The sequence below is a fragment of the Pagrus major genome, chromosome 21 (genome assembly GCF_040436345.1).
Source record: "Pagrus major chromosome 21, Pma_NU_1.0".
NCBI classification, from domain to species: domain Eukaryota; kingdom Metazoa; phylum Chordata; class Actinopteri; order Spariformes; family Sparidae; genus Pagrus; species Pagrus major.
In genome coordinates, this window is record NC_133235.1 from 24922664 (window position 1) to 24940911 (window position 18248).

The following is an 18248-nucleotide window of genomic DNA, read 5'->3' on the forward strand; positions in this document are numbered from 1 at the left end:
AAACATGCAAACATAAAAACAATTAAATGCGGATATAACGTAATAAAAAGTCATATTAAAATAGCAAAACTTGTTTTGCATGCATATTGCAGTTTTGTGTACAGACATGCAAATCTTCATGTCTCTTTTAGTTTGTCAGTATAAAGCAGACCACAGGGAACATTCCTGCACGCAGACAACATGTACGCTGTTGCAAATTATGAAGGATTTTATTGTACATATATATTTACCAGTACATGGATGTGTGAAGTACTTAGTGTCTGATGAGTTAGAACATTGTGCACAGCAGCCAAAGTAGAAAAACCTCGAGGTTGATTAGACAGCCAGGAGACAGTGATAAAAGGTGTTATAGTGTCAAAATGAACCAAAGTATTTATACTCGGTTACTTCCCAACTCTCCTTATAGAAGTACATACATATCAGATGAGAAAATGTTGTGCGTTTCCTTTTTTTCAGGTCGCATCCTCTCTGATATTGACGATGAGATTGGTGATCGGTGGTTTTGACACCGGAAGTGCTAGAGCTACTAGCCTGATGTGTGTGTTCATACGTGTGGAGGGTGAGCTCTATGTTAACCTATCACTTTGTAAATTCAGCGTGTCAGTTGTAGTGCATCTAATTGAGCACATTTCATTTCATGTAGAAAGTACACATTAGCTGATCCTATAGAGGCAGGATAAAAAACACCTATATCTTATATTTGGTGATGTGTGAAGTCCTCATTTTGTTTGATGACATTGCAAAAAGACAGCTGTGACACATACGAGCATAAGTGTAGCATAATATCAAGTCTCCTGTTTGCTTGTGTGGTGTTTTGACTTGGCATTACATACTCTAAGTTCCACCCATTTCACAGTGTGGTATGTCAGCTGTTTGTCTGCTGATAACAACCCGCTCAGCGACGGAGAGATAAACTCCACACGCTGCGGTACAGACAGCTACCATGAGATTCTGACAGGCTGCATGACAGAAATGTATTGTGACTGTGGAAATGGGGTCTCCGCTGGGTGAAAGATGTCCCTGTGAAGTGATGTTAAATTGAATGACTGGGAGGCACAATGTCTTCCATTTCAACAGCAATAACAAACGCATTAATAAAGAAATATATTAAACATTTACTTTTGTTTACCACATATCATACCCAGGATCCCCAGCAGGTGGCGTGTGCTTTGGTGTGAGTCTAACAAAATTAGGCCTAATGTACTGAAGCTTCACTCCATGTGCAAACACATGACATCCTCCAGCAGCAGGGTAGACCCAAAGGACAACAGTATAAAGTGGTGCATTTGAAAGCAGAGGTAATTGATTTTTTTTTGCAAGTGATTACAGAGGCAGAATTTAATACACTGCTTTTGATTTCAGCTCTTTTCATCGCTGCTACTTGCTTTGCAAACATGACACCAGAGGCTCAGGACAAACGCAGCTCCCTTCAGAATCCCGCACTCATCATTTTAGCCAAGTCGCTGTTGACCCGGCGCCAACACCACAAAACAGGACAAGTAATTTAATTTGCCACTGCTGCCGACCTTGAGCAGGGAATGTAGGCTACCAGAATCCCAATAGGGAGGCTTGAAGAAAACGTCCTGGGAGCTGAGAGAGGGGTCACACTGTTGTGCCTGTAGCATCACGCAGTCTCCTCACTTCGACAGGAATACTTTTGTCCTTCAGATTTGCATAAACAGATTTATCTATTCTGACAGATAGTGTTTATTATCAGTTATCAATCGATTACTTATTTTTACTGTAAATATAGTTAGAAGATCCTGTGAATGATATAACCTTATAATAATATTAAGATCCTAATGATACAGTTAAAAAATCTTGATTTAAAGGTCAGTACTGTGCACTAAATCTGGCCCTTTTCATGGCCTTAAATCTGAAAAATGACAGGTATGCAGTGGAAAAGAGTGCAGCTGTTGTCAGGGAGTTAAAGAAGTATTTTACCACTGGAAGGATGCCCCTTGCTTAAAACTGGGCTGGCTGGCTGGCTGTGCAGCAGAAAGACACAAATAATTTTAAAATTAGTGCTACATGACCAGAGAAAACAGAGAAAAAGGGCTGTGGTAGAAATGGCAGTGCGGCGGTGCTTGATTGTTGTCCATTTTGAAACAGAAAACAGTTTGGCAGCTGGATGCTGACAAAAAATATTGTATTTCAGCTAAACAGTCCACTAAAATATGTTTTTGAAAACATAGGAGAAAAATAGATAATGAACAAGATTGTGGTTCATATTTGATCAGTACTGCCTTGTTTCTTGATCAGAATTTTTTTCAGCCTCAGTTTTCACAATACAGGAAAAATATGGTGCCTCTTCTAGTTCACAACCTTTTGCTATTGCAGCTAGACAGTACACTGAAGATATGTTTCTGAAAACGTTTTAAGCCAGAAATAGGCAGTGCGGTAACAGAATCTTGGTTTATAGTTTGTCAACTCTGCCAAGTTTAGACATTTGATCAGAGTTTAATGAGACGCCCCTCACTCAATCCAAGAGAGAGAGAGAAGGGCAGCTCCCTATGTTGATCCAACCACACTCTTGGTGTCCCTGGACATACAAAAATCTGGAAGTACAATCTGTACTTGATACAACAGCCCTAAAATCTGTTAGATGACGTCTTTTGTGTCATTTAGCTTTTTTTTTTCCGGCAAGAGTGGGGAGCTCTGGGTGCATGCAACGTGGAGAGAAGTATCATTTTTTTATTGCCATGTACTACAAAGGCTGTCGTGATACAAAGCTGGTTGAAAATTGGCAAAGTTCCTGTTTAACCGTCATGGCAACATATAAAATGCCTGGGTGAAACATTCAGTTAAAGGTTAATACTGATCTAATCCCAGTCAAGATGTGCACTGACGTCATCTTTATATTTCACAAACAGGGATAAGATTATGACTCAGGATATCTAGGAAGTCTAGAAAGTGTCAACTCCCCATAGGAGAGGTGCTAAATAAAACAAATAGCATAGGATCGCAAGAGAAATTAGGTCACATCTGCTTTTATTATGTGATACATGCCAAGGATGTCTCATGGTACTTCTAGCAGTCATGTTTACATATCTCTGGAGATATGTAACAAGATGACATATTTTGATTCATTGGCATCTCTGCTGATAAAATCACATACCTTAAAAAACTGAGTGTGTGTGTCAAAAAGCCTTGCTGCTAGATAAAAATGACACTGGTGTTTCACAAGCCACTCAGTCATTGTGTACCCATCTTGTCATCATGACTTGTCACCACAATGACAATGATGATATGACATTAAGAGGTTAGATAAATTGTCAAATCCCTTAAGTAAAACATGTGCTGTTACTTTCTATCATGTTAGCAATGTCTTCTGTGCAGACACATTCCTAATCCCATCTCTCATCACCCACAGGGAACAAACGTCCTCTTCCAGCCATGTGATGTCATGTGATCTGATCGTAATTGCGCCCATAACTTGTTGCCCCATCGAGGTGACACCTTAAATCACCCTGGTGGAAATATCTTGGGTCAGAATTCAATATTGGTCATTAAATCTAAATATAAGGCCCTGGAGACTAAGCTGTTTCACAGAGCGCTGCGGTAGCTGTCTGGCAAAAACACACAAGGGGTAATAAGGCTTGAAAGTGGAGCCACTGCCGCTTACAAGAAAGCTTCTGCCATTGAGATTATTAGTGTAATATTTGTGAAATGGTGTAATAACTTTAAAGAAGCCGGTTGAAAGGACTTCCTGCTATGCGTCCTTGTCTTCCAGCATGCCAGCGTTTCAAATAGAGACCTGCAGGTTTTCCAGCCACTCGGCACCGTCTCTTAATGACATAGCTCATAGCCACAGTCCCATCCAACAGCCTTCATTATGACTCAGTAATCACAGGCTACATTTGTTTTTCTTTTCCTCTCTCCTCTCTCTATCTCTCTCTCTTTCACTCTGTCTTTTTGTAAACCTATAGGCCGCTCTCTCCTCCCCCACCCTGTTTGTCCTCGTCTGAGCAAGACGAATCCAGTAGTGAGCAAGAAGCGCCGCTACTGGAGAAAGTGTTTGTTGACTTTTCGGCACAGACTGGTGCTCTGTAGGGGAGCAGCCTGTTATTTATGGCTCAGGCTTATGTGATTGGCTGAAGAGAGATATAATTATGTCTGGCGCAGAGCTAAGCTAGTTTTAGAATTACAATAGGTGCCATGTTGAGTTCGCCGGTTGCTATGTTACTAAGTGGAGGGTCTTGTGCTATATAGAAAATTGTTTTGATTTCGACCTACATGTATACGTCTGGCTGTTGAACCCGTTTTCTGTACTTACTTTCAGCCGAGTGAGCCATAGTTAATGTAATAGTTCATTACTGATTTTGTAATACGATACTAAACACTGTCTGGGTTTTTGTTTGTGTTCAAGGATGGCTTTTAGTGTCACACTGAGCAAGGGCTTTTTGAATTTTTAAGGGATATTTGAAGGCTAGTAAGAACAAGAGGAATGATGACAGCAGCAAACTATTTTGAATGTTAATTCGGGAGCCAGACTTTTTTGCTTTAAGACAGACTTGAATAATTGTGAACCTATCCTTTACCCACTGAGCAGGCAACCTCTGTGGATGTCCAAAACAGGTTGATATCATATCCGTCGGGCCAGGCCATGATCTGGACGTCCATTGACAGCCAGAATTAGTCGATAAATGATGTTCGTACTGGCTATGATCTGGACGTCCACGGACAGCCAGAATTAGTCGATAATCATCAACAACAACGTCCAGAAAAGATGTATAAAATGTATAAAACTTTAATTCTGGCTCCCCAGAGAACATCTTTTAGACGTCTTGGATGTCCATAAATGACGTTTAAAAGACGTGATCTAGACCACTTTTAGCTCACTGGGTAATGTATTGATATAGCATAAATGTTTCTTTTAACCCAAAGGGTGCATTGCACACTACAGTTACAGGTGAATTAAATGTTAAACATGGGATAAGGTAAAACTTTTTTAATTACCTTGGCCAAAAAAATTGCGATTCACAATATTATCCCAACAATTATCAAAGTAAGCTTCAAACTCTTAATGGCACTAAAACATGGATCTTTTTTAAGTAAACGTACTTTTGAATGAAAAAGAAACCAATAGACTGTTTGATGAACAGAGCTGGGTGGTGGTCATGAAGATGGTAGTGCAAATTGGAGATGTTGGTTCCTCATCTCCCGTCTTTCTTTAGTTTGCAATCCATCCATTTGGAATGAGTTCAAAGTTGCTGGATCCTCCTTGTGGCAATGACAAATACATCGGAAACTCTAGGACTGCGCGTGACAAACTAGACTGCTTTTTTTTAGTCACTCGTGTGTAGGATATTCATGATTATCCTATCGCAATCCCAGACAAAATCTTTCATTGTTCCATCCCTACTCATAGTCCTGCTCTCTTTCATGTATAAAAGCAAACAAATGCAGCTAATAAGACATAATGGAACCCAGGTTTGCATTTGAATATTTAGCAAAGAAGTTGGATGACTGATACAGAGCTAACCAACCCACTTTTGTGAACAACCCACTTGGCTTCCCGATTTGTTGTTTATCATTAATTCACTTGTGTAACACTGAATGACTCACTGAATGACTGGCTGTTATCTGAAGGTGCAACTTAAATACCATGAGAAGACTGTAATTTAATGTTTTATTGATGCCACTTGTCACTTAATTGCCTCTAGTTATGAAGTTCCTTATCTAATTGCATGCTGGGGCGATGACAGTCGCTGAGCTCATCGTTCACATAAAAGATGTTGGATGATAGAAGGATTTTCCAAGGAGCTGCGAAGATTTCCAGAGAACTGCACTATATATGGAGGTGAGAAGGCTGGAGTCAGATGGAGGCAGGATAAACAAGTCTCAACAGCCATCTTAATAGTTTGTGAAGGGGTTGACTAACAGCCAAAGATTTGTTAAAACATTCAGATGGTTCTTAAAACAGTGCAAGGAGAGATTAATTGAATTAATAGTTGTCCATGACACAAAAAGCATGAATAATTCTCTTTATAAAAACAGTTACTAATGGTAATTGCCCTAGTAGCCTTTATCTCCTCATTATACAGGCTGGTCAGACAGGGACCTTGAATCGACTAATGGGATTATGTCAGTTTGAATCGTTATTCCACACACTTGCAGTAAAGCGGCAGCGATGTATTTGTGTGCTCCCCATAGGAGGTGGGAGGTGAAGATGAGACTTCATCTCTCCACCACAGTTAATCCTATTGTGTGTTCCATACCATGGCTTATGTGATCACTGACTTCAATAATACATGTGCAGTCATATTGCAAGTAGAAGACACAAGGATGGGGCGGCTCAATGAGTAATCCTCATCTAATCCATTTATTTTAAATACACTGGCTGCTACGGTTAATAAATAGTGACGTGTCTATCATCTTCGTGAATACTGCTGCTTTGCCAAGTGTCTTTTTACTTTTTAGTCCTTAAAGAAAACTCTCACCAACATGTCGAGTTTCAATTTGCTGTTTTAATGTGTGTTTTTAAGCATGTCTGGATAATCTTTGAGATTATGTGACAACCAAATGTATTTATTTAAAGATTTATTTGTACCAAACAAATGTTTAAACAACTTTAACACACAAAAATATGTATCTTATGTAAGTGGAAGTTGAGCACCTTCTGTCCCTCTCTCTCTCTCTCTCTCTGTGTCACATGAAAAATCAGCCAGATCACGATGGAGAAAAAATGCGCTCTTAGCCCGGCAGCATCTAGTTACATCCCGGACCGGGGTTATTAAAGATTACATGACACAGTGTCAGGGCCTGGCTCAGTGGATAGTGTAAGTATAGACCCTCTGATTAGTCCTATTTTCACACCTTATTACTGGTGTGATTTTATGGCAAGCTATTGTGCCAGTGGGGGATGAGTTTCAGACGTTTACAGCACCAAGCTGCCTTTATATCTACTGAAGGTGGTGTGAAGATAAGATGATTGTAAATGAGTTCAAACTGGCAGTTTAATATGCTCACGGTGTGAGTAATGTCAATAAATACGAGCTTTGTTCAAACATTTACACACTTCCCTCCATGCAAGATTATGACTTTTAGACCTACATCGTAATTAAAATGATGAATTAAAAATCAAAATAATTGACTGTCACCTCTCTCTCTCTCTCTCTCTCTCTCTCTCTCTCTCTCTCTCTCTCTGTCCAGCTCCTTAGTGTAGCTAGGAATGCAGTAGTGCCACTTGCAGACTGCAGTGTCAAGAGAGCCCTAAAAAGGGAAGGAGTCTCACTCTGATTCCTGGCAGCTTGTGGAGCAGCGGAGGCTAAATTAGGCCTGGTTTCATTGACTACCAATCCCCCGAGTCCCAGCAGCCCTGCAGCCCAGAGGAGGGGAGGCCGTCTGGTGCTCAGGGCCTCTGATGCTTCCTCAGAGCGTCTGCAGACACTGCCGGGGTAAGTTAAAGTGTCAGATGGAGAGATGATATGTCTAGAAACCTCGAGATGAGAGGCTGCGTCTCTTGGTAAATTATAAGTAAGTGGGAAAAGAAACATGAATAACATTAAAGATTCTGTGATGTTTAACATTTTAACATCAATACATATTTAACAGATTCACTTTAGTCAACATAAGAAGCTCTATTTTTTTTTTTTGCATAAATACATCTGATATATTGCTGTATGGCAGTTCCAACTTTTTTGGTCTATGACCCCTTAAAATTAGGTTTGTACTTGTGACCTCACATGCCAGACTATGGCCTGAGGGTGGAATAAATATGAATTTGATTTAATTTAAATTATTAGGGATTTGATGGGGAATAAGTATCCAGTAATTCACAAGAAAACATTTAATCAAATTACTGAAACACACTAAAAACTTTTGTGCTTTTTTTTTTCTTTTCTTTTTTTTTTTAATCATCTTGTGATCCTTCAGATTCTTATTCTTATTTCAGACCACTAGATTGGGAACCACAGCTTTATGGAACAAAAAGAAAATTGCATTATGGTGGGACAAGAGGAAGTCTGCTAATCTGTCAGGAAATGAAACATCAAAGATTGTGCAGGTGTTACTTCATTGCAACGATATGTAAATAGATGTTCAACCACAAATTGAATTGCGAAATATCACTGAATAGTGCAGATGCACTTGTTTAACTACATTTTTATTCTTGTTTTGTGCATAGAAAGTCATCATAATCCTAGAAATAAGGTTTATGATGTTTCACTTGGAAGATCCCTTCATCTTCGTTTTCTCTAAAAAGACTGTATATCCAGTGTATTGTTATTAGTATCTTCAAATATATTTGCAACATCAGGCAACATGCAGACTTTTTGAAATAAGTGGTCTCATATTAGGCTGCTACTTGTCTTGACCTTTTTGTTAATTGCAAATATGCCAATATATTACAATTAATTTAATAAGGATATATTCTGTTTAACAAATTTAGTTTTCTAATCATCCTGTTATGTGTTGCGCAATGCACATACCATGCAACCTGCTCAGTATGTTTTTTATTCCTGCTGATAAAATGCTTGTCTCCCTCCCACTCTCCTCTGCAGTTTCCCCTTTGCTGTGCTGTCCAGTGTGATTGACCGTGTCTCTTTCTCTGCGCTGGCAGTCGGAGACAGGTGCTGAGTGCTGCTGAGTGTTGCTGTGTGTGTGGGCTCCAGGGGCCTGCTTCAACATTCCAGCGATAGTTTGATAGACACAGTCCTTGGGGGAGGAAGAGGAGGAGGCCAAATGCCCGCGCCAACCTCGCAGAAGAAGAACCTAGGGGGTAAGTGAAATGCTTTGACGATGTACCTGCCATGGGAGGATTTAGATAACATAATGAAAGTCGCCTTTCTTTTTTTAAGTCCCTCAACAGCAGTCTTTACAACACCCCTCTTCCTGATTTACAAAAGCGGTTTCACTGCTTATCTCTCAAGCTGCAAACTGGTCTAATGTCACAGTCACTTCCCCTTTTCACTCGCAGCGCGCTCGCGTATAGATCAGACACAAAGAGCGTGCACACCGTTGTGAAAATGGAGGGAAAGAGGAAGTTATAAAAAAAGGGGATGCAGAGAGAGGCGGGGGCAATAACAAGGTGACCATATTTGGCTTCAGTAGATAATGCAAGCAGAAGATGCAAATTAGATAAGGAGTGGTTGTCATGGAGACTTGATGTTGCGCAGTGATGGTTCGCTGTAAACCTGACCACATTTGCGGTATGGCCGTTGCCAAGCAGAAGGTGCTATTATGAGAGCGAGAGATGAGAGTGAGAGAAGTAGAGGAAGAGAGATGTGAAGATGTTGGTTCATCCCACAATGCACTGCGGCAGCGTGACCCGCGTTGAAGTGACTTCGTCTACCCCAGTGGCACGTCAGCGATAGACAGACACGCAGGTAAGCTCACTGGTTGTAAAATCGGTCGTAGGTTTAATGTCTGTTGATAACTTTAAAAAAAGTTTGGTATTATTAAGTGTTTGTTGATTATTTCATAAGACTTTATAATTGTGTGATTGGTGATGATTCTCTCTTTTTCAACAAACAAAAGTTTCTCTGATACTTTGAAAAGATGGAAAGCTTCTCTGTAACATTTGCAGTGTTTTCCTCTCTATAGAACTTTGTCTGTTTGTCTGTACTGTGAAGTGTTTACAAAAAGTTTGTGGCGTAGGGAGAGTTCATTTAATGCCTGCATCCGTGTATCTGCAGGCTACATTTCGACAGAAAAAGCTGGAGTGAAAGCCCTCTTTGCAAAGGGTGTTTCCATTCGTTTTCATTTTATCTCCAAGATAAGCTTCGAGCTCGAATGGTGCATACACACACACACTCACGCAAACACTCACACACACACACACACACACACACACACACACACACACACACACACACACACACACACAATAGTGTCAGATGGGGACAAGACACTGTGCTATTTCCTCTCTCTATATTTCAAACTCGACAGCTTGAATTGCACCTGCTTCCCCTCACTGCGTCAAAGTGGAAAGTAGTTAAGAGAAAACCACAAAATATGCAGCAGAGACACACGACTGCAGATTCACACCAGAAAAGAGGTATTTGTCAGCATACACACATTTACAACTTGTCCCACTTTCATATACATTTTTAGAAATGCGTAGCATATTTACAACCTCTTTGTTTGAGGGAGAACTTCATGTATTCTAAACTAAATCATAACACAGATGTTGTTTTTTTAAGCGTAATATAAGCGATAATTTAACAGCCGACATTGAATGCAGATCCCTGCTGTGGGCCTTTCTGTAAGACTGTGTACTGTTGCTGTTGTTGCTGTGATGGTCTGTAATGGGAGTGTAATGTGTATTTGCGGCCTCGGTGATAGATGAGCCGTCAGAGTTTGGCACACAAAAGCTCTGGGACATTTCCTCAGTGGAGTGAGAGTTCACATCAGCCAGCCAGTGTCATTTACAGAGGGCTGGGAAATAGCAGAGCGCTGAGATGATAGGGAAGCTTAAGGTGGAAAGTTGCGTTCATCAGGGAGGAGGGAGAAAGGAGAGTCGACAAAGGTGAAGGGTTAGGATTTGATGGTTTGACAGAGGCACATGGGGTCACACATGCCAGACTGTGTTGACTTAGGGTTAAAGGGGCTCTATGGAACAATTTGTAGCAATTTACAAGTATCAATCACTTTTTCATTGGCCATATGTGAGCAGATTGTAACTTGACCGGAATAATGAGAACTTCTCCGTGTCTCTCGGTTGCCTATACAAGCCTGTGGACGATTTGTTTAAGTTGTTTAACGCTGCTAGACTGTAGATTTCTTTGTGAAGAACTGACGTCGGATTTTCCACAACCGTCCAAAGGATGTGACTTTATGCACGTTCTTGAGTGCCTCGTCAACATGCTTTTCTCCACATCATTAACAGAGGGCAACAGTAGCTAAAAATGTAATAATATAAACTAACAACCAGCTTCTCAGACAACACAGAAGTCACACAGAGCCCCTTTAATGTGATTGGTTATTGAAAATTAGACTGGAGGGAGTTTCTAGAATATTCTGCACTTCCTTGTAAAACAGCTTTTTCACTCCGCTCTTTCACAATTTAGTACTTCACTTTCATACATTAGTTGGACTTTCAAAAGACAGATAAAAAAAAGAAAAAAGAAGAACAAAATCTATCCTGCAGCAGAGAATCCTACAATTCCCATAACGCAACTGGATGATGAAATTACTAGAGTTATTTTCTCAGACTTGACAAAGCTCCCTGCAGGGCCACAGAAGAAGACATTATTATAACTGTTTTCACATGCTGAGTAGCATAAGTAGTTCACTGATCTTAATGTGTAAAATCGGTGGTTTTCCCCTGCAACACACACAGACACACACACACACGCACACACACACAAACACCAACACACACCTCTTCCTGTTTTCAGTTGGTTAACATTAGTATGTGTGTGAACAGTTTGCTCAACCCCAGCACGTTGATTGCTGTTGCTCTTTGCTCATACTTAAACAGCTGTACCGCCTCATTGATCTCCTCGAGCAAACAACGGTCACACGATTCTCTTGTCTATGAGGCATGTGGAGCAGGAAGTTAAAATACACGTCTGATTTCAATTTAGTCCAAAAAAAAAAAAAAAATGAACCAGAAAAGGAGAAATAGGCTCCTGTCGTGAATTTATATGCAGAATACAATTTCAGTTCTACAACCGAATGAGCAAACCATCTGGCTTGCACCTCTAATTGGACCAGGGGAATATGGATCTGCGAGTTGTGACACAATAGGCACGTGGTTGTGGTTGTTTCGGGGGCACATTAAGGGGAATTAAGCTTTAGTCATAAGTGACAGAAAGTGATGAAAATACAGACTCAAATAAAGAATGATAATGAATAGGAAATATGGCCTTGCAGGGCAGAGGAAGGACGCAGAGACAGAAAGCAGCAGAGGCACTGGCATGCACTCAGCTGCAGCAGAAGAGGGGAAATTCCACGTCAGTGTCTGAGTTTAGCAGAGAGACCAGATCTTTGGAGGCGCTGCTAATGTGTCTCCTATTGAGTCAGAGCAACACCAATCGCCATGTTTCTTCATTATGGGTCAAGAAAATCTCCATGTGGAGGTTGGAGGGACCTGCTGCTTTCATTGATCAGCAGTCAAACAGATTGCTTGGCTAATCTTAAGGGCATGCTGTATGTGTTTGAGCAGGGCTGTTTCCATGGTTGGAAATAGATCTCCTTCCATCACTCGTGAATGATGGTTGGAAATGGATGAAGGCATGCACTTTAGTGGTGTAGCTAATAATGCACTGTCTATGAATACTTCATCGTCTCAGAAAAATAGGCATCTACTTTTTGTTTTTACTGAAGCAGACAACATGTGTTCTGTTCGCTCTGAGCACATTGGAACACTGCACCGGAATATTGGCTAGGTAAAGAGGATCGCACTGAAGCTAGGGCTCTACCACAGATTGTCACCTGGGGTTTAAGGGCCGGCTGTGTAAATTAGAGATGACTTATCACCAGCTTTGTATCAAACAGAGCGTTGCAGCAGTAGAAACGGGTCCAATGAGCGGAGGACGGGGTGGAACAGAAAGACAGGCGTGACAGTTTCACATAGGAGAGGCAGTGGGACAGTATTAGACATGAAACAAGAAAGGGTTTACACATCTCCCTACAAATGTTGGTGCATGATTTAGCTGCAGTGTATGGAGTTTGCTTTCTTTGTCAGTGATAATAAATTTCAAAGCTATTCTTAATATTTCAATAGGCAGCGTTATGAATGCACGATCTCCACGATCACAATCAAATGAAGTGACTCACAGACAATATGCGAGATCAGTGAGAAAACTTGGCGTCAGCACATGGCTCCAAATCTGTAAAGATTCCTGCAGATGCCAAGGCCACTATCTCCATGGCTACCGGATATTGCAGCATCAGGTCCAAATCAAATTCTTGGAGGCTCCTTTTCGCCTCTCTGGCTTTCCCCTGGATGCAAGGGGTTGTGGCGGCAGAAGCCTTGAGTCAACAACAATACAGGAGAGTTGGCAGCAGCAGTTGCCTCTGTGTTGTCTTAGTTATCTGTTTTTATTATATGTTGCAGACCTGCAACCAAACTGCACTGGTCAGCATCTTAGCGAGCAGTCGTATTTACACGCTCTGCGTTGCTCTGGATGTATAATCGCTCACTAGCGTAGTCCAGTTTGATTTAGTGCAGTTCAGTGTGTCCTGCTTTTTTAAGTGTGGGCAAGAGCTGTAAGTGTGAGGCTGAGCTGAGGTGTCTGGGGGTTGCATGGCACGGCAGAAGGGCAGCATGAAAGAGAGAGAAGGAGATCCACACAGAAGCCAGACCTAATCTGTCGCAAACTCCCTGTAAATTTCTTTCCACACCCCTCAAACTATTCATTCTTTCCAGCTGCTGTTTTTCTCCTTATCCATCCTAACCTCATTAAATCCATTGTTTTATACTCTTTTGCTCTTTTCTCTCTGTCTATGACTTTCCCAGCTTTTACTTCTATCACCCTTCATCACTCTGCTTGGCCTCTCGTAGTTTCTATGTTAATCATTTTCCCCTTCATTATCTTCTTGCTGTGTTTTCCCAGTGTTTCCTTCCTCCCTCCCTCTCTCCTTCCTCAGCTTCATTGGAAAGGCAAGGGCAGTGTTGCTGTAACTGAAGCAGCACTTCCTGGTGTTGTTTTAGAGGGGGTGGGGGGTGGGGGGCGTGGCCAGCCTTCAGCAAGGAAGAGAGGGAGGGAGGGAGGGAGAGGGGACTGCAGGATCTGTATGCCCGGTGCAGTCAGGGCTCCCTCCTCGTCCTCTTCTTCTTCCTCCTCCTCCTCCTCCTCCTCCACCTCCACAGCTGTTGCTACTGCCACCCAGCGAGCGCCACTTTCCTCGGGCAGCAGACAGCCGATCCAGAGGCTGGGGAGTCAGTAGAGACACAGCCCAGCCCGTCTTAGCACAGCTCAGCACAGCCCAGCTCAGCCACTTCAAGAGGCAGGGGAGGGGAGACACTAGCGCACACAGCCAACGCTGCAACACGCACATACACACACACACACAATCGCACAGACAAACAGTCCTCCTCTCTCTCTCTCTCTCTCTCTCTCTCTCTCTCTCCTTCTCTCTCTCTCTCTCTCTCTCTCTCTCTCTCTCTCTCTCTCTCTCTCACTCTGGTGCTCGGCTCCGCACAGCTCCTCCACTCATTCGCTGCTGATTCACTCGCTCACTCGCTTGCCTCTCTCCTGCCAGTCGCTCTGCCTTGCTGCGCTCTGCCTGCCTGCCTGAGAATGGTCCAGCCGGTGCCTGGGGGTCTGCTGTCGCGGCCTGTCTGAACACACGCATAAACACAAGAGTCAATCGACAGGCGGAAGCGCACGCACACACACACAAACTGGAGAGCAATGTGAGAGGTAAGAGCTTGGTTTCGTAGCCCTCCTCCCTTGTCTCATTGCTTTATCTAGATCTTTCCTCCTGTGTGTGCTGCAGTCTGTACTTTCCAAAGTAAGAGCCCGTGCATGGGAGCATAGCTAGAGAGACAGGGATTGTTTGCCTTAGTGTCTGCTGTGTGTCAGTGTCTGTGTGTTCAGTATGTGGGCCACAGGGTTGACATCTATTTGTTACGTCTTGTTTTATAGATATGGACACACGCATACTTGCACGTACACACACTGACACACACAGTAAGACACATTCTTGGCTCAAAGCAGAGAGTCACACAATAGCTACTTCCTGAGGGTAGCGCTAGTTAGCAAGAAAATTTGCTGGTGTGTGTGCGTGTGTGTGTGTGTTTGGAGGGCCGTGGTTGTTCCAGGAAGCAGTGGAGAGGATCAATAGATCGCCCACTCAGCTTTCATTCCGTCCGTCTGACTCAACATTGGACATGTTGGGAGTTATCCTGCAGGGCTTGGTTAACAAGGAGAATGGTAAAATTTGATTCTCTCTTACCTCCTTGCTGCGTCAGCCTAAAGGGGGAAGCATGGCTTTGCATGTGCGTATGTGTGTGTTTCTATGTGTGTGAGTGCACTGTGTAGGGCAAACTCCCGCCCCGCCGCATGTAAATTACGTGTGACATGTGAAGCTGCTGCTACCTTATATGGTGAGCACAGTATTTCAGTACAGTTGGATCTTGCCAAGCATTCCGGGTCGCGGGAGGAGAGAGTGTGTGTGAGAGGGTGACTCTGTCTGTGGGAGTGTGTGTATGTGTGTCTGACTAAGTGAGTGTTTTCATGCGTCTGACAGAGGGGGAGTAACTGCAAGAGAGGAAGAAAGTTGAAGAGAGAAGGAAAGAGGGGCAAGAACGAGATTGAGACAGGGAGAAGGAGACCCTGTAAATGGAGGGATTTAACTTGTCGATGTTTAAACTGGAGTGAAAGTAAGTAGTTTCTCGCTTAATGAAGGCTTTTGGGAGATAACGTGAGGTTAGCCTGTAATGTTTTTCTTTCTTTCAGGAGTTAAGTTTTTCCCGTGTGGATCATGCTAAGGTAAACTGAATGAAAGCGTTTTCTTACGTGCGTTTATATCTGGCAATTTGTCCGATTCAAATACAGGAAATTCAAAGTTTTTTGCTGGCGTTCATTCTTTCTGAGAGTCCAGAAACTGTCCGAACAACAGCAGGACATGATTCTGATAAAATACATATGGTATGCGAAAGCCAGAGGATCATCAGGGCTTTAAACTCTAGCCTTCTTTCCCTCCTCTCCCCTCTTTGTCCCTCTCCTCACCACCATCTCTGCCCACCCCTCCTCGCCTCGCCTCTCTGGGTTTCCTCTTGGTGGTGTGTCCGTGGTTGGGGCGATGATGAGGAATGTTGTTGTTGTGACTTAGAGGGATTCAGGGTGGCTCAGACAGTAGCACACACACAAGTATATACACACATGCAAGCATGCGCAACACAGCCAGATGTGGAGCAGATTGCATTGTTGAGACTCTGTAAAATCCCCATGTTGGCACTGCTGCAGGTAGACTGTCAATTTCTGCCTAGCAGAGGTGTGAGGAACATGCTGTCTTTGTCAGTGTTATATATATGTTATGGCTAATTATGTCAAAGGTAATATCACTTTCTGTGTATTATTGTGTGTGTGTGTGTGCGTGCGTGTGCGTGTGTGTGTGTGTGTGTGTGAAGTCAGGTGCAAATTGCGCCGCATTTATTTGTGTTGGTAATGATCTAGGATCTGCCCTACAGACAGGATTATGTGCATGGCTGAATCTGTGCTGACAGGTTAAGCCTTTATTACTGGAGGGCTTCTCTGTATGTTCCTACTGTGTTATGACCACATTTCAACCCCTCTGAGTAACAGTTTGACTCAGCTTCGGTTGAGTAAGACACCATCCACTTAAGCCATCATCCACGCTAAGCTAAACAAATTGATTTCAATGTTCGAGGCGCTGCTGAGTCTCAAATATTTATGTATTTCTGTTCTTTTCAGGTAGCCAGTGATAATTGTTTACTAGAAAACACATCATCTACCTGTATCCTGTATGAACTACACAACAGTGCTAACAAGCAGTGTGTTAAAGCTGCTGTTGGTGGAGCAAGTAATAGTTATCTAGTTGGTTCTTTATGGTTCTTTCCAGAGGTACACGTATCATCATCATCAACACAAGCCTATCCTTGTTTTTCTTCACCCCAGTTGCATCAGCTCCTGCTTACAGCCTTGACATCTTAAGCCTCCCCATCTCTGGAGCCGAGACAGACAGCTATAACATTTAATAACATACTCCTGCCCCAGTAGTCTCATTCTCTCACTCACAGTTTCTTTCTAGCTGCCTCACTACCCAGCTTTTCTTTATTTCACTGTGACAGCGCTGGCTCTGTTTGCCTCGGTATGTTAGAAACAGGCCTCAACACAAGCCAGTGGACGTTGGTGCATTAGCATGGCCCGTCCTCCATGGAAATGATTGACGAAATGAAAATGATACAGATAAGTAATGCAGAAGATAAAATTGGTCACTGGCGTAGAATGTTTGCATGTAATATGCTGATAAAGAAGCTGAACGTGCACCGTGTGCACCTTGTGGAAATACATGATTAGACACTGTATGCATAGAAGTCTGTATGTAAATCTATAAAATACACTTTACCATGTCAGACAGTTTGTGCGACTTTCAGTTAATTTTAATTACACAAAACGGCTATAATGTGAACATGATGGGTTTTGAAAAGACAGGAAGTTACTGCAATAATTATCTTAAACATATTTTTCATCGGTTTGATGTTTATGTTTAAGTCTGTGCACGTCTTCCTCTTTGTTCAAGGGATTACAACAGAGTAAAGCAGTGCCAGTATTCATACATATGTGTGCAAATAAAATGGGGGGAAAAAAACTGTAAAGACTGGTAAAGACTTCACTCTAAACTCCGCTAGAGGTTCACCGTCATCTAATATACCTGTCCAAAAACTCCCACAGCTGTCCTGTTGGGATTTATTCATACTTTCGTTTATTTTGTCACTGTCTATACATGCGGAAATCAGCCTGACAATGTCTCAGCTCACAGACAACATAAATGTGAGCCAATGAGCCACTCATTAAACCATAAGGCTAGCCATTATCCTCCTCACTGTCCGTTGACTTCACCACATCCTTACACACACACACATGCACACACAAAGATGCAGTGTTGCAGACAGTCAGATATTCACCACAGCTTAAGAGCACTCTGTGCCAGGACACATAGCGTTTTTGTTGTGTTTTGTAAGGTTCGCATTTGTGTGTTTTGTCAGTGTGTGTTTGTGTGCTTGCATAGCTCTGTCCATGTATGCTAAACAAGAGATCTAATTGTCTCCAGAGGTTCGCTCTCAGAGGAATCAATAGGCATTGTTTGTTATGCGTTCCTAGCCTAAGACTCACTTTCAGAACCACGTTATTTAATCTGATGACATATAAGCCAGTTAAACTAATAGTTGTGAGGAGATGATGACTTCATGCTGACGACGATGAGGTCGGTCAGTAACGATACCAGCTATGGTGAGCAAGATTCTTGCTCATATTAGCAAGAAATTACTATTTTTGCAGTATCCCGTTGAGCATGTGAGCTGTTTTCATCTATAATCACTATTCGTAACAAAACAAACTGATACAAAAAAGTATGAATACATTTCATTTCTTTTTAATGCAATGTGCTGTTGCCCTTCAACTCATTTTATGCAGACCTTCCTCTGTGCGATCTCTCAACCAACATGAAAGGTCCCATCATCAAAAGAAATGCAGTTTACTCAGGGATGCATGTGGTATAGAGCAGTAGCCTGACAGTGTGTGTGTGTGTGTCAGTATGAAACAGATCAAGAGAGAGTGAGGAGAACACGCTCACGTGTCCATAAATGCATTAGTGTGTACGTGTTCACG

At 42.3% G+C, this 18248-nt stretch overlaps 1 protein-coding gene across 20 annotated transcripts in view; it reads left to right on the forward strand.

Annotated features, from left to right (window-relative positions):
• Positions 1-9190: 9190 nt before the first annotated feature.
• The window catches only part of mbnl1 (muscleblind-like splicing regulator 1), a 43432-nt gene continuing 34374 nt past the window's right edge, over positions 9191-18248 (forward strand). For 4 of the 20 annotated variants that reach the window (XM_073490737.1, XM_073490754.1, XM_073490756.1 and 1 more), the window contains exon 1: positions 15079-15277. The gene's annotated coding sequence lies outside the window, so the exon portion shown is untranslated. Of the gene's footprint in view, positions 9330-14050; positions 14316-15022; positions 15278-15353; positions 15387-18248 lie in introns of those variants that run through there. The other 16 variants (XM_073490735.1, XM_073490741.1, XM_073490742.1 and 13 more) reach the window with 11 other exon arrangements.